The sequence below is a fragment of the Phoenix dactylifera genome, chromosome 8, assembly GCF_009389715.1.
Source record: "Phoenix dactylifera cultivar Barhee BC4 chromosome 8, palm_55x_up_171113_PBpolish2nd_filt_p, whole genome shotgun sequence".
Lineage (NCBI taxonomy): Eukaryota > Viridiplantae > Streptophyta > Magnoliopsida > Arecales > Arecaceae > Phoenix > Phoenix dactylifera.
The window spans coordinates 23,684,876-23,698,933 of record NC_052399.1 but is presented as its reverse complement, the minus strand read 5'-3'; the positions used below and the strand labels follow the sequence as shown (position 1 = coordinate 23,698,933).

Below are 14,058 nucleotides of genomic sequence, written 5' to 3'. Positions count from 1 at the left end.
TGCTTGTAAGGACGCAATTAGTGCTGGTTTTTGAATGAAGAGGAGGTACAGCCAGAGAGCAAGAAGAATTGAAGGCCAAATATGATGGGTTCGGGTTGAAAGTATGATTGTTCTTCTTCCACGACAGCCACAGTTGGATTCTGCATTGCACAATCTCAAAGCATTACAACCTCTTTCTTGCATCTGTTTTCATACATCTCGAAACGGCCATGGGACAATCTTGAAGGAAGGTGAGTCATTCTTTCGCGCAAAAGATACGACCGAGAGCACGCATTGAATCGAGCTTAAAGGTGGTCCACTATTGTTTAATACAACAGAGGAGCAGGTACCGTTGTCTACATGAACACTTCGTTATCGACACTTGTAGTGGGCGTAACCGAGCTAAGAGGAAAGGCACTTCATTAATGTATAGTTATAGTTCTATCAGGCATGTCTGTTTTAGGAGGACAGAGCGCTCATTTAAGTCAGAGGAATGATTATACGGTTGTGGCCTTTTCCCTCTCTGTCCGTATGAGAGGATAGGGACCTTTTCTACTTCTATACTCTTGTTTTCATCTTTGACAACTAACGGATAGAGAGGATCACAGGTTGAATAAAACAGTTCCTAAAAGAAATTTTATTTTTATTTTTATATTTTGTTTGGGCGGAGGTTTGCTTTAACAATTTCGTAATCAATCGATCCAGTATTAAATAATGACAAATCTCATGAGTCATATAGATTTTAATGCTATATGATAAAATTTTGCAAGTTAACCCAACCTCTTTATGCTACATGGCAAAGAACTCTTCATGAGCACGTCAGAGACGTAGCGCTACGGTCAGAAAGAAATGGTGAGGCACAATTTATAAATTAGGAGATTTCAGAAGCCGATCATTTTCTTCCCGTTATATTATGATAACGATCTTCCAAGTATACCATCCGCGCACAAGCACGGAGAGATAGGCTAACTTTTTCTTCGGAACTTGAGCAACATGGTTGTAGGTTTTCAGACCAGTTATGCGATATGAGGTTCAGAGACTTTTTGATATATTTTGGTAAATGATTGTGTCCATAGTCATTGATGTGCGAGATCATAAGAGATTATAGAGATCCCTAGTCCTGCTCTTGATGAACCTATATCTTTCCATCCAAGTTTATCTTGTAAATCATTAACCGGCACAGCCAATGCAAAGGCAAGATCTTCCCTCAAGGCATGGAAGATAAGCACCGAATCCACTTCCTTTTTCCTTCAACTAACGTGTCCTTCGGCAATAGATTTTCCATGGTGAAATCACAATTCATCGGGGATGGGAGAAAACCATGGATCACTGAAGGCACTAACCAATCTGCCATAACCTATGGTCCATTGGATGCTTGTCATTACTGTTGGAGTGCGAGCACACATAGTTTTCGCCAAAGGAATGAACTCATGTGGCTTGGGACTAGGGTAGAGGAATGAACTTTCAGCCATTGAACTTGATAACACCAATTTATGTGTCAGAAACAAGCAGCCAATAAAACCCAACTTTCCAGCTAATTGTTTTGTGAGATTATGAAATGGACAGGGATAGTGCCCTTCCTATTCTATAACTGTCCCAAATTTGGAGTAAATTTGTAAGAAAAAGAAAAAAAAAAGTCCCTCAAACTAGTCATCAAATAATGACCTGCAAGAGTCAATATTAGACTCTGTTTCTTGATTGAAACAAAACAAAATATGGAAAAGAGAGGTAGCAAACGATGAAGAGCAGCTATATTCTCATTCATTGGGCTTCTTAACCTGCAAACTTGAATTGCTTAAAAAGAACACAAAACCTGGGAATAATGTGATTCTGCTCATATTGACTAGAATTGGATAGTATATTATAAATGGAGAGAGAGATTAGGACCCGATACTAGAAAAATCCACAGCTCCATGGATCAAACCCATCGACAAGCTAACCTACTATTTTGCAGGTTAGAATGAGTATAATTTAGAATAAGTATTATATACTAATCCCAGCCAATAAGTTATGGTAGATAAAATAATTACTTAGATTTGGTACATGTAGTGTATATGAATGATTTTATAAAAAGTTATAATTTTTTGACGTGATGCATGTATTGTAAAAAATATATTATGTGTGGTTGCAAACATATGATATATCATCATTTTGCTATTTATATGTACAATACAAAACACAATTGTCTAGTCGGTTGCAATTCCATTGTATGCAATTGAAAAGTATATGGTCAAGAAATGATAAAACAAGGTGATTGACTTCTATTATCATTTTAGTAAAGAATCAGTCTATTTATTTGTCACCTTCAACCATGATTAAAGGAGAGATGAAAAGAAGATCCTTGTTCTTCAGTCTTCGCAATGAAAAAAGAGAAAAAAATGGAAACAATATCTCACTGCCTTTATTATATCTATCTAGGTTCATTCTGACTAGTGTAAATCATTTTTGCAGGCCTCACAGTCAAACACGTTAATATTTGTTTCAAATAGAATCCAGACACATAATCCATGGATTTGAACACAATCATGTTCGTTACAAGTCAAATGGGTGGTGTAGCTTAAATATACATGTCTCCAACCCTCTTTTGTACTCCAGTGGTGCACCTAAGCTTGCGGTAATACAAGAGCCGTTCATTCCATTGGATATTATTCCCTCCTCAAACTGATCCAGCAATATGACAACAATGTAACCAATGTATGGTGCAACCTTGGTCAAGGATTAGTTTAGTTTGCCATATGCCAATACAATAGAGATGATCATGGACGAAAAATGGGCACAAAAACTGTCAAATTTTAATTAGGTTTGGCTTGAAGCGCGACTAAAAATAAATATAGTTTAGACCAAAGATCCAATTCATGATCAACTTTATTGCACATGTACTATTTTTTTTATATTTATTTTTTTAAAAAAATTTCTGATACTATTTTTTATATTAGTATACACTACGCTTTTGTAGATGATTAACCCAGTAACACCTGTGTCCAATTAGTGCGCGCTTAACAGACTTGATACGATATTTTCCAGGTAATAACGTTTCTTTATATTACGACTTACACCGTATTCCATAATCGACCGTACGCCCTGCAGCCCATGAACCCAGCTGCCGACTCACGAGTAACCGACTTTATGTATGATTTATACACGACTCACACTGTATCCGCACCCATGACCCATCGTACTCAGCGCTGCGTCCAATTCATGCGCTCGAAGCTTAAACGACCTGCCACCAAGGTGGTAGCACCGATGGAACGCAATTAAGATTCCACCGGAGTGATTCAGGTTCGAAACGTGCGGACGTCGATTAAATGTAGAAATCGGATGCTCTCCGCCTGATTTATCCGGTGGAGTTGTCATCTGATCCGCCTGTACTGAAGTGGCGCTGAGGTAATGTACTTATACGTGAGTAATGAATCCAGTGGGAGAAACCCACCGGTCGAAAAAAGTACATGGAAACTTGCCATCTGCATCAAATATTTCTAGTGGAAGGAGAGCCAGTAGGGACTGCTGTACGGATGAGATTGCCTCCCCTATTTTTTTTTTTAAAAAAAAGAAAAAAAAGAAGAAAAAGGCTTAAACGACCTTGCATTTTGCACATAAACAAAATGACTGATATCGTATTTCCATCGCAAGCCTATAAAAGGCCTTCCCACCTCCCTCCCTCGTATCTCCCTCCTTCCCGCATTCGGAACAGGGTGTGTTTCCTCTTCCCTCCCTCCGATCTCGTTCACGACGAATGCCCCGATCGAACTCCTCCGACCGCCGTAGAAGAAGAATTGCTATCGCCGTGCGGATTCGAAGCTTCTCATCAGGTCAAGGTATGAGTTCTTTGCCTTTTCCTTTTCGTTCTTGTTGCTTTTTGATCTTGTTTCTTGAGATTTATCACATTAAAGTTTCTTCTTCTATATGAGTTCTTGACCTTCCGTTTCGATCGTTCTTGAGATTTCTCGCGTGAAAATTTAGGTTTCCGACTTGGATTTTCGGTGGACTTTCTGCTGTTGTTTTTATTTCTATAGATATATAGAGACTTTAAGGAAGAAATTAGGGTTTCTATTATAGGTATGTTGGGAAGCGTACTGATCCGATACCATGAAACGGCATCAAGATGTGGCATTATTTGATTCCCAAGCTTTCTTGCTCGACTTTTTATCTTTTTCTTGAAGAATTATAAGTGTGTTTTTAGAGAAATCAATTCAGAGTTTATAACTTTGTGCTAGTGTATTCCGGATCAGGCATATTGAGGTTTTCTTGAACCCGCATGAAGGTATGTTTAGGGTTCGTCTTTTTCTATTTCTTATTTGCTTCTGCCTGATCCATCGTTAGGTTTTTTTGCATACAATAGATGACATGATTTAACTTTCTTGGTGCAAGATTTGGTTGCAGAAGAAATATTCTGTTTCGTAATAGATAATTCTCGGGTAATTTGGTTTGAAATTTTGTTATATTGCTTGTGATATATGATCTATTGTTATCACTGATTGTAGCATCTGTTGCGGAAGATTTTGTTTTCTAGTGCAGTTTTTTTTTTGTCTTCTGTGAAGCCACTTTTACTGTAATCGCCTTCTTTATGGTGCCTATTAATGAATATTTCAATTTATTTCTCCCAAGAATTAGGTTTACAGGAATAAACTGTCTCACTGCTCTGCAATCCAGTTTTGTGACATAACGTGCTGTATATTCTATTAGTTCTCATAATGACAAACTTGTGTTTATGGAGCAATATCAAGTTCAGTTTTCTGCTCACTTCTTTCTTGGGGCCTGGACATTTTTCTAGTCTTGCTTATGCTGTCTATGTGATTTGTTTTGATTATGATGGGATGAGACCATCAGTTCAGAAATTTTAGGTAAGTTGTGGATGTCCTGTCCAATATCTTTAACTGCACTCATAGTTTTCAGAGTTTCTTGAAGAATATCCTTTGATATTCACACAGAACACTGATGAAAATCATAATTTAAAGGTAAAAGAATACTGCGAGTTAGGGGCAACAACAGGCTCGTGGAGTAGAGAACCAGAATGATGCATTAAATGCATGAATTCATTTCCATGAGGAGACTTGATCAGTTGATATCCTGAGGTTGATAAATTCAGCAACTTTTGCTCATCAAGATGATACTAGCCATTTCTATGTTGAGAAAACAGGTAATCTTGAGATTCACATTGGAATTTAATTTTCTCTAACATACTCTGTTAGAATCCTTTTGGCTTAGAAATCATGAAATGTAGAACTATCTTATTGTTTATATGCATGAATTTAAGAAGAAGTCATTATGTTATGCAGTTGATGGTCTCTGATGCTTCAGATAGTGAGGTTGATCTGAAGTTGATTTTAGAAGTAAAATTTCAATGCCTTAACTAGTCTCAACCAAACTATTTGAGTCCTCTTTGTATAAGCATTTTTCTCATTTATTCCTGCTAATGGCAATATGATCTATTATTCCATGCTTCTTGAAAAACTACTTCAATCTATATTTTGTCAACTGCCTCAACTGCACTTTAAAGACCATTAGTGCCTGGACCATATTGTTGTGTCAAAACATAATTTTGCTGTAATTGTGGTGCTTAGAGAGCTAATTTGCTGTAAAACCATTCAGCAGCTAATTCTAAATATTGAAAAAATGGTCATACCCTGAACATGTCAACTGTTCCATGTATAACTGTCTAACTTGATCTGTGTCATTCTCCAGAAGTGCAAAACCCATATATAATGAAAGGGATGTGTTTGGCAGTTAATACTGAGCAACTGATGCAGATATAAGGGCTTGGCAAGCTCAAATTAATATTTGGCTGGAGCAATCATGGTTCATGTTGCATATTGATGAAGTTATTAAAGAGAAAAAAAGACTCACCCCAGAAGTTCACGTTATTACTTTTGTTAAATTACATCAAACTGTTGCCTTGATCTTTTAAATATGCGATCTGTTATCCTTTTGTACTCTTTCTGATACACATTTGATTGCCTCCTTTAGGTTTAAGGACGTTCCAGAGGATTATGAAATTGAATGCAAATTCAGTTAGAGGGTGCAGAAATTTGATGATCTGTCTGTAACTACTTTGGATCATTAATGCATACAAAACATTGTGGTGTTCTCATGGCATGTGATATTTAACAAGTATGACTTATGACTATTCGGCATTGACTCATTAATGACATGGTTGCTTGTGCAGAGTTCCCATTGACAGTAATTATGTGTATGGTTTTGTAAAAACTAGGGTGAACTCTTGCACCACCTAACTTGGCACACACTTTTGTTTATAAAAGTTGTGTTTTATCGCAAAAAAGTGGAAAGTAATTGTGATAAATTATTGGAGGTTGGCTTTAGAAAACTGAAATCCAGGATTCATATTTTCTAATCACTATAATACAAAAAAAAACATTATTTTCAGGTTTTCAATTAAGCAATTCACGTAACATTTCTTTTTTGAGTTACTCATTTTTTTAATTTGCAGCCTTCTAACTAATATTGGACTGACAGTTTATGGTCTATGAAGGGTTAATAGATATTACAACAAACTCAGTTGATGACACGTGACTCATGGTTGACTTGAAACTTGGTCTGACGTGTCACTCTGTCTTTTGTGTTTGTAAATGCTTACTGAGTATTTCCCCCACTCTTTAAGAGAGGGAGAGAGATACCTGTTATATGTCATCTTAGCAGTTCTGGAGACTTATGATTCAGTAAGTTCCGTAAATGCTGAATTATATCTCCAATTGCTTACTTATATAATTTCTGCATTTTTCTAAACTTGCTGATGCGATTCTGTTGATTTGTTTTGATCATGATTAGATGCAGAATCATCAGTCTAGAAAATCTTCACATAGCTGGTAAGTGATGGGTCTCCTCTCCAATATCTTTAATTGCGCTTGCAGTTTTGCGAGTTTCTTGAGGAATGTGCTCTGTGATATTCACACATAACACTAATGCATAAATTAAAGGCAAAAGCAATATTTGGAGCAAAGGAAATGACAACAGCAGCCATGTGGACTAGAGAACCATAATAATGAAAGTTACCATGAGGAGCCTTAATCACTTGATGTCCTAAGCTTGATATATTCGGCAACAACATCTCATCAAGATTATTCTAGCCTTATTGATGGTAAGAAAATAGATATTCAAAGCTTAGCTATGTTATTTAATTTTCTGAGGCATCCTCTGTTAGAATCCTTTTGACTCGGGAATCATGGCACATTGTTTATAGCTTTATATGCATCAGTTTAAGACAAAACCATCATATTATGCATTATGTGATTGATAGTCTCTGATGGTTTAGATGACAAGGCTGATTTCAAGTTGATTTTAGCTGAGTTTTACTCCCATAAAAACTACAGTCATGGTTAACTAGCCTCAATTATTTGGGTCATTCTTTTGTAGCGATTTTGCACTCTTAGTCACTTCATTCTTGTTAATGACAACATGTTCTATCATTCCAATCTTCTTGGATAAAAACCTCCATCTGTATTTTCTGAGGTCTATCTCTCCTCTTTCTTAACCTTGTGAGTACCTTTTCTTAACCTTGTGAGTACCTTTTCTTGTGGATGAATGCCACTTTTAGCTATGCTAATCAACCCTGTATGCATGTATAGAAGCACCCAAAGGTGACATATGCGTGTGCATGATGGGGTGAAAAAAGATAAGTCATTGGATCATAACCAGAATAAGAAAATAGTAAACCACCTTGTTTTGCATGGGTGTTGATGAACATATAAATTCATATGAATGCCATGAATTTTGGAGATTAAAAAAATGACGAGTAAACTATTAAAATGTACTACAAAGTAATAAATAAATCATCTTTAATAAATCATATTTTACACTTCTTGAATCAAATACATAACCGAATCAGTAGTATATAGACTCATGAAGAAAATGCTTGCTGGGCCACTTTGTCAAATGATTTTAATGGAATAATTAATGTGGTGTTAATTTTGCATGAATACGATGCCAACTAAGGCCCATAAGTTATACAAAATATACTAAATTCTTGTGGACTCAAGTGATGCCATGAAGATGCAAAAAGCACACCTATCAAAACTATCGTATAAAAGGTTTAGGATTAGTCGATTCATATTTATACGCTTGCAATTCATATTTATTCTCTTTATTTTCTTAAAAGATCCTGGGGGATGAGACCCATGCAAGGGAAGCAAATGATGCGGATTGATTTGCTTCACATTCAATAGCCTGAATTTTGTTGATTTATAGTTTTTAATTGTAGGATGTTTTTAATTGTATGCTTTAGATTGAAGTCATTAAGGCTTTTCGAAGTCTAATAATAGCCAATCAAGGTCGTATTGTAAGACTTTTAAGTCCATAATTCTAGGAGGTCCAAAAGGAGTCAATTTAGGTAAGTTAAGGTGTTGGTTACTGTTGATGTTTCTGTAGCATGCATAGTGATGCTACAGTACATGTCGGCTGTTAGAAGTTAATAACTGGTTTGCTCTGGAAACTTCAAGGAGTTAAGACTGACGGTTCGGTGATCGGGCGAAGATAGACGACAACTGTAAGCTTTTTAGGGGTTTGTTTCTATCTTTTGAAGAGGCCTGGAAAGATTAAAATTCGTTACTTGTGGGTCAAGTTTGAGTCTTAAAGTGGGCTGAGTAAAAGACTTGTATGCGGTGTTTTTTTAAAAAACATTTTAAATCATGAATCAAATTGAAGATTTGAGGCTAGGTTCTTGTTTCCTCCCTCTCTCTTCCCCTCTTCTCCTCCTGTCCGTATTTTCTGCCATTTGTTCCTCTCTTTTCTCGCTTTCTCTCAATCTTCTTCTTTATTTTCATAATCTGTTGTTTATTCCTGCTTTTTTTTGAGCTTTGAATAGATCACATTGCTGTCTGTAGATTTCTGTGTGCATTATTTGATCTAATCTGATTACAGATTTATATTTGATTGTCCAAGAGAGCTCTAGATTGTGATTTGGTTAATCTTCCCACATATAGGACACCCCAAATAGACATTCTTTTAAATAGCCATTGCTCTAAATTTCAAGTTTTCTTATTGAATAACAAATCACAGAACCTTGACAACCAGCAATAAAGTCCTTCGTACCTTTAATTCTTCACCTTAGGACCACCAAAGCATGCAGGAAGTCCTAACCCCTTGCTGTCCTACATCACATACTCATAACAAATACTGTGAAACTTATCCTGCATTGGTTACTGGATGAAGAGTAAATTTTCTTAGCTGAATCATCAAACAATCACCAATCAAATCTTATATTCATCTACATTTGGCTCGAACCTACTTGATTTTTCATTTCTCATCAACATTTTACCTCTCAAGGCAGATAGCTATCATCTAATATTTCCAATGACACTAAATATCTTAGTCTTTCATCATAAAAGATAACCACTGATAACTAAAGTTAAGTATGTGAGGACCTGTGCGGCCATATGTTAATCCCATATAGGCTATGAATTGGGTAGATGTTGGATACTTATATAGTATCAAGGAACCCAAATAATGCCTGTTGGCTAGCCTTTTGGGGTGGTGTCTTGGGTTGTTACAACTAAGTGCTGGAAAGGCTGCACATGAGTCGGGTTGACCCGTGATCCAACCTAACCCAACCTGCTTAGACCGTATCCGAACCCAATTTAAGGACCTCTGGGGTTGGGTCAGGTTCCAAATTTGGACTTGTTTCACATTCCAAGTTGGGTCTGGGTTTAGAGAGTTTTGATCCAAAGCGATTCATTTGTTATATGGGTCTAATTTGGGTCTTTTGACCTATTATCGGACCTGACCTGAACCCGGTATACTTGTTAACTTGAGGTGAGGAGGGGTGTTAAGCCGAACTACTCTTTAATGTAGTCTCTACTCTTCCGAAGTCCCAATTATTTCCAACTCTCAAATACCCGTTTGGTCTCCCTTGGTTCGAGACCCTAACCCTAGAGCCTCTTCCACAACGGCAATCGACTGATCCTGCCGTCCAGCAACGTTGACGTGCTTCGAGCCTTCATGATGATCTCCTGAGGTATCCCCTTCACTACGTCGGCGTGCTTCGAGCGGTCAAGCCTCTTCTCACGACAGTCTCTCGAGGTATCCTCGCTCTCCCCTTCCACCCTCACCCATCTCTGCCATCGGTTGGCTATGGAGGGTCGTCCATCCATCTCTTCTTTCCCCATTTTGGCTGTTTGGTTGGGGTGAAAATTAGGGAGTGGGTTCCTTATGGGAGTTGCTGGTCTTGGGAGTTTGTGGGTGCTGCCCTAAAGTTTGGTGCTGGAGGTTAGCGACATTGTTCCCGTGGGTTCTTGGTTTTGTTGGGATTTGTGGATTGTCGTGCATTCCTAGTGTTTGAGGTTTTGGGAGGGGGATGGTGGTGGATTTGGAATTGATGGGATTTGGTCTGGGTTTTTGTTGGGTATATGCCTTACAATTGGTTCTGAGCTTGGTTTGGTAATTGTCGGGTATATGCCAAAATGCAAGTGTGGTACTTTTACAACCGACTCAAACCTTCAAAGCTTACTTGGATTGCGATGTATAAGAAGCAGCATAAGAAGGTAATTGTTCCACGTTCTGATCCATTTATATTTGTGAATCATGCTGGATGCTATATGCTGCTATGCTTGGTCATTGGCATACTTATTTTTTGCTTTCTATGTCAGGATATCCATGCTGAAACTGTGAAGAAGAGGTGCCAAAGTATCAAGACACCTTACTCTAGATCAATTGTTGATGCTACTTTAGAGGTGATTCAGAAGAGAAGAATTGAGAAACCAGAAGTATGGGATGCTGCCATATGGTATATTGCTGCTCTTTTCTCATCCTTCCCTCTGATTTCTTTCTTCATTATCTTGTGTCAAGAACGTACATCCTTGGATGGAAAGTTTGACTTTTAGATTGTAGATTGATATTGTGACTGACTTGGCATTCTATCCATGCTCTGTTTCAATCTATTAGATATCTTTAAATATAATAATTCGTATAATCCATAGGGAATGCTTGACTTTCGGAACTCTTTTCAATTGCTTTCTGAGCCTTGTTGGAAAAAAATTATGTTGAAAGAGATATTCATGTCTAATAATGAGTCTAAGAATTTTCTTTTGTCCAAATTTAACTTTCACTTTAGAACTCCATATGCGTGACCCAGATTCGACCCGAATCTGATTTGGTCCTAAAATTTTTCGGGTTGGGACCGGATTATACATGGACCCGACTTGACTCGAATGACCCGTTGGGTCAAAAATTTTGGCCGGAGATCCGATCTGACTTAATCTTCTATTAGGTTGGGTTTGCATCCAACATTAGGACCCGAACAAGGAATTGGGTCGAGTTGGGGTCAGTCATGACTTGGTCCGACCCGACACATTTGCACCCAATGTAGGTGCATGCTAAGGCGTGCCTCAGTAAATCTTAGAAGATGCACACATCCAGATTAACATCGAACCATCAATAGGTAACTTATTTTATGATCAAATCTAGACCACTAGATAACTTCGATGCTTTGATATGTTTTGTTGACACTTCTAGCAGTTGGATGAGGGCTTAAATCATCATAATAGGAAATTTGTAGCGTGATCTTGGCCCTTGACTTCATCACACGCTTTTGTTCTATGGATCTCATCCCCAAGATCATTTTGATTTTTTCCATCTTTATGCTCCATTGTCAAAACTTTATGCCTTCATCAATTATAAATTGATTTGGAACTACATGTTTGAGACTTTCAATCTCCTCAACTAGGCTTTCTAGGAGCTATTGCATCTTCAATTGAATCATTGTGATGTGAAGGATCATCACTTCTGAGATTTCTGATAAACAAATCTCCAATCATCATAATGTGAATGAAGAAGTTACTTTATACTAAATTCATTTCCAAATGACTGCCTAGTCCGTTATACAATTTCCTAATGATTCCTAAATACTGCGTGAGAGGACTGCTCCAGTTTTTCCGTGGAATGGTATGCTCCAACAGTTGAGATAGTCTGGTCCATTTCCTGACTTGTCCTATCTCGATACTTGGCACAGTGCCTTGTCTCAGCACTTGGGATGGTGGGATGCCCCACCGTCCATCCAGTATTTAAAACCTTGGTGATAAGCTATATCCATTGCATGTATCATCTAGGCTCCTTGGCAACCATGAAGTGCTGCTTTTGGTTGGCAAGTTAACTGATTTAAAATCCTTCAGCTCTCATTCTTCTAAGAATTTATATGATTATCCTTCATAATAAGCACACTACACCATGTTGGTTGTGCTGATAACGGGCCTTCCGTATTGAGTAATAGGCCAGATTGTGGAGTTAAACTTGTTTGGTGTAAGAGCAGACTGTGTTTGAAGAAACTTCTGCAGTTCAAGGTCGGGCATTTGCAACTGTACCTCACCAAGCAAGATTTACTGGCCAGCCCGTTCCTGAGATGGCCGGCTCCATGCTTAAATTGCCAAGGATTGGCTCACAGTGATTTGGATTCCTTGGCTAGTGAAAAGTCAAGATCTGGCAGGAGAATCTGGTTTGGTAAGTCAATTTATAAAATACATTAATGCATCAAAATTAATTCTTTTCCAACATGCAAGTCTCAGGCAAGAAAGTTAAATAGCTGATGGCAGCCCTTTGGTGGCAGCTAAAAGAGGAGCAATAGAAGAGCTACACCGTCTCTCTTTGCATGAGATTTCTGTGTTACCATGGCACTAGTTGGTCAATTCCAGTTTTAACTTTTTTGATATACAAGTATGATTAATCTGAAGTTGAAAAGCTTCATTACATTTATTCAGTGTCTTCCTGAAGCAATATCAATAAATCAAGTCTCCTAAAGTTTAGTATCTTAGAAACTTGTTCTGAAAAAAAATGATACTTTTGGAATGAATTTTCCGTCCATTCATTTGAAATCCAATGTGTGTGTCTTGTCTAGATGGTGTTTGTATTGACAAAAGTTTGCATGTAGACTAATGATGAGGTGAATTGATGCATGAGATATCATTTTCTTTCATGGCCTATAGAAGAAAGGTATGATTTCGAAAGACGAAAATGCAGGCTAATCTTTTATATAAGGTAGAAAGGAGGAAGCCTCTCCAGCTATCATATAATGTGACAGTAATAAGCTGTATGCAAGCTTAGTTGAAGCAATTGAGAAGTATTTAAAACATCTTAATTATAGTCTATGGATGCAAAATATCTGAACCACCTTATTCAAAGTTTGTTAAGATTAAAAAAAATCCTTCACAATTATTCATTTTTCATTTATGCCAGAGAAGTATTGCTACACATGATGCATGATGTAGATCTTTCATATAACATGGAATGTTTTAGCTTGACAAAGGATTTAGCACGTGTCACTTGCAGCAAATGTGGCTCCTTGTGACCTAGTTGTAAAACTGTACATAAGCTGCAATATTTTACATACTGTATATCAAATATTAGCAATTCTCACATAGTCAAGCAACATACAGATGGTTAACAATAGCACAAAGTTTTCAGCTATGGTTGTCTAAATGTGGATATGGGGTATGAATGGTATGGAATGGATGCTGAGGAGATTGGATGCAACCACTTAAAAGGACTTCAATTATTTGCATGCTTGGCATAATGGGCTTCAGAATCCTTCTGTGGATCAAGATATGCTGGCTCATGGGGTACAATTCCACCCTCTTTCGCTTTCTAGTGTGTTGCACAGTTTCTCTAGAATTCTTGGTTCATACATTGATTTAATAATGAAGTCATTGGAATTCTTAGCAATGCTGAGCTGTCAGAATGACTGGGGAAAGAAAGGGCAGCCTGAGAACTTATTTTCCTGTTCAGAACCTCAATAGTATACATCCAGAACCTGAAAGTATCTCTCTCAGGAAGCTAGAGTATGACCTTTTATATTATTTGCATGTGGATTCTTTCTTATGATGTCATTTTACTTATCTACAGTTATTCCATATTTACTTTATTACGCTTCCAAGTTTGCTCGTGTTGTTGCATGGTCAATTTGGTGTATTTCGGTTGAGACATGGGTTTAGAATAAAGGTGATTAGTAGGTCATGGCTTTGGTTAATACAGTTGCAGAGATGTTAGTCTTTTACCTTTTAAAATGGAGTGTCTATAATATGGATTATTGTCTCTTCTCAGAGAGAGAGAAAGAGAGAGAGAGAGAGAGAGAGAGACATTTTG

At 37.5% G+C, this 14,058-nt stretch overlaps 1 long non-coding RNA gene across 6 annotated transcripts; it reads left to right on the top strand.

Moving 5' to 3' along the window:
- The first annotated feature begins 3,607 nt into the window (after positions 1 to 3,607).
- On the top strand, positions 3,608 to 12,784 carry LOC103713431. Of its 6 annotated transcripts, XR_005513070.1 has the most exons (6): positions 3,608 to 3,794; positions 4,935 to 6,800; positions 6,912 to 10,469; positions 10,575 to 10,711; positions 12,194 to 12,420; positions 12,527 to 12,784. It is a non-coding gene; the product is annotated as an uncharacterized LOC103713431 (long non-coding RNA). The 6 variants fall into 6 exon arrangements; XR_005513072.1 differs by having other exon boundaries at positions 4,935 to 5,116; positions 6,763 to 6,800; positions 10,575 to 12,784; XR_005513071.1 differs by having other exon boundaries at positions 4,935 to 6,653; positions 6,763 to 6,800; positions 10,575 to 12,784.
- Positions 12,785 to 14,058: the final 1,274 nt, after the last annotated feature.